This window comes from Branchiostoma belcheri, unplaced genomic scaffold (assembly GCF_001625305.1).
Source record: "Branchiostoma belcheri isolate BF01 breed outbred unplaced genomic scaffold, Haploidv18h27 scaffold26, whole genome shotgun sequence".
Lineage (NCBI taxonomy): Eukaryota > Metazoa > Chordata > Leptocardii > Amphioxiformes > Branchiostomatidae > Branchiostoma > Branchiostoma belcheri.
The window spans coordinates 380,922-383,785 of NW_017803865.1; positions in this window are offsets into that span (position 1 = coordinate 380,922).

Sequence of the window (2,864 nt, forward strand, 5' to 3'; positions counted from 1 at the left end):
CCGGATAAACAGCATTTGTCAGAGTTAGAGACCATCACTTGAGGGACAAATTGGTTTTCCCGATGATTGGTGGCGTTCGCTTTAATTGTTCTTCCTTCCTCTATTTATTGCTGACTGTTGTTATTTTTTGCTTATCCTGCGTCCTTAAAAGCAGTGTCACATAAACATTCATCGTAAAATCTTAAACCTTATTATTCCTGGTGGTAATATACTTGCGTGTACAAGAAAAAGATTCAAATTGATTATTACGGTAGAAAGGCATAATATAACTTCACAGTACATGTTAAAGGTATGCAATATTCATCGCAAAATTCCGCAATCTTATCTTATTTATACACTGTGTTTAGTAGAGTATTATATCAACCATCCGAGACAGCATTATAATCATCACAGGATACAAAATATGATTAGATATTAACGGTAACACTTCGTAAACCAATACGTATAAAGGAGTTCTGCGTTTGGCTCACGCGGTATTTTCTAATGTAGAATGCCTGAAACTTGTTAACATGCAATGCGTGCGAGGGGCAACAAAATTAGAAACTGCGTCATTTGCATTGTGAAGCTCCTAATAAAAAATGACACAGTGACGCACAAGACAAAAATCCCTGTTTGCCAAAAAAATGGGAAGTCTTCTCCATCAGATGGTTCTGTTCAATATCGTTAATCGATCAGCTGCAACCTGAAACTGGTGTAAAATATGAACCACGTAATTACGATGCCACTATCCCTTAGGAAATGGTATTGGACTGATTTGTCTACTCATGAACCGTTCCACCCAGATTTTAAGAGAACAATAAGCAGACATTAGGCTCTGATGTAACGAGGCCAACTCGGGAGAAGAATTAAATGCATTACTGATTTTCAGATTCGCACACGTTCGCTTCAAATTAAAGCGCACCCTCTGAGGGCTGATCACACACCTATTTGGAATAAACTTATTACGTGCAAGCATTACTTATGCTGTTTGTGACGTCGGTTTCGATTGTAGATTAAAAACGATTACGGTAAGGTTCCATAATGATGGCTTTAAATGGACGTTTTTTATCAAAGACTTAACATTACATGAAAAAGGTGAGTAAAACAGATATCAAAACCTTCTTTAGGTCGCCTCATCACTAGGAGGTGGTCGCTGAGCGATTGTGTAGAATTTTGTGTGATCCTAGATTTCATATCTGGATCACGATTTAAAAGTAGTCATCATCATCATCATCATCTAATATACAAGTTGTAAAAAAAGGTTTTTAAAAAGTAAAAAAACTTCCTATCCATGAACTTCGCGAAGTGATCGCATCCTCTAGTCCAAATGATTTGTTAATTAATGTCATATCCACCACGCAGTAACGTAAAATAATTGTAATTTCCTTACCGACGTCCCTATCAAATAAAGATAATAAAGACTGAGAATGTGGGCTGGTCTATCTTTGCAGAAGTTTTGAAGTTATGCGATTATATTTCACTTCATAATTCCATCAAACCTACGTAAAACAATATGGATTATCGCTAAGTGTGCAACGAACTGCATTATACTATGTCAAAGTCCTTTCCTCTAACACATCACAATGTCGGTTACCACATTCACAGCACATGGCCATAACAAACTACCATAGATGCAAGACGATATGCCAGATTTACCTACATAAAAAGTGTATTTAAACTGATTTATTATCTCATATCCGTGTCATATATACACTAAAGGGGCCCACATACTTTCAGGAATCTCCCTCTCGTTAAGTGTAAAAGATAACGGTTTGGAAGAGTTTCAGCTCCCTGCTGTGTGCACTGCATTCATTATAACTCCATCTCCATAACATAATTGTGATAATAACCCCTCGGAGAACAACATGGCAGTAAACCTGTCGATAGACAAAATGTGTTGAGAACAAACCGCTGTTTGGAGTTATCATGTCAAAACTAGAGAGCGCTAAAATAGAAAATGTTCGGGTTTTTTCAACCACCTGTTATCGATCTATCGATCACATATAGCAATTAAATGGCATTATGCGTACAATGTATGGATTGATGTTAACCGATGGATGTCATAAACACATCAATCTGATGTTCCCACAGACTAAAACAGCAGCGCTGGGAGGTATAGAAGGGTCTGGAGTCTGTTATATCTGATTGCCTTGTGTTCTCTCTGCAGCGTTAGCTAAAATGATGCGTTCATTTTGTGTCGGTTCGCAACGCTGATTAGATTTCATTTGCATACATCAGGTATAGGATCGATCTGTGTTACCGTTTCGCGAGACACAGAACAGATGGCTGCTAATCTTGAGAGACTGTGCCGCATGACTGTCTAATCTATCAGTCTTCTGATGTCTCCGGCATCCCCCGCGTTCTGATGGATGTGGTGTGGTTACGTCACTGAAGGTCTGACCGCCCGTGATTTATAGCGATGTTACAAACATGATGACAACACAACAAAGTAACGTGACGAACATGTACAGAGACAGCACGCGAACAACTGGTCTGGTGACGTTAGGAATAAGCACTATTGCTACAAGTATGTACGTCATCAATCACGTTCACTGTCATCAAGAAAAGTGCATGTAGATAACCCCCATGCGAAACGTTACAATAAAAGATATTTTCGCCATTTGTACAAGCCTATTTCTAGTCACTACAATGTACTTGAGAGAATAATTCGCTTACCACCATCTTGTTTTTGACGACTATCCATCTCTATGATCTGACGTCATGGTGGGTAACAACCTCCCAACCACACATAACAAAATAATCTCTGTTGTTCGTAGCCGGGCAACTCTTTGATTGAATTAGGGATCATTACGTACGCTATATATAGCAATTGAATAGTTTCATTTGATTGCAAATTGCTAAACTAGGTCACTGGAAGTGCACAT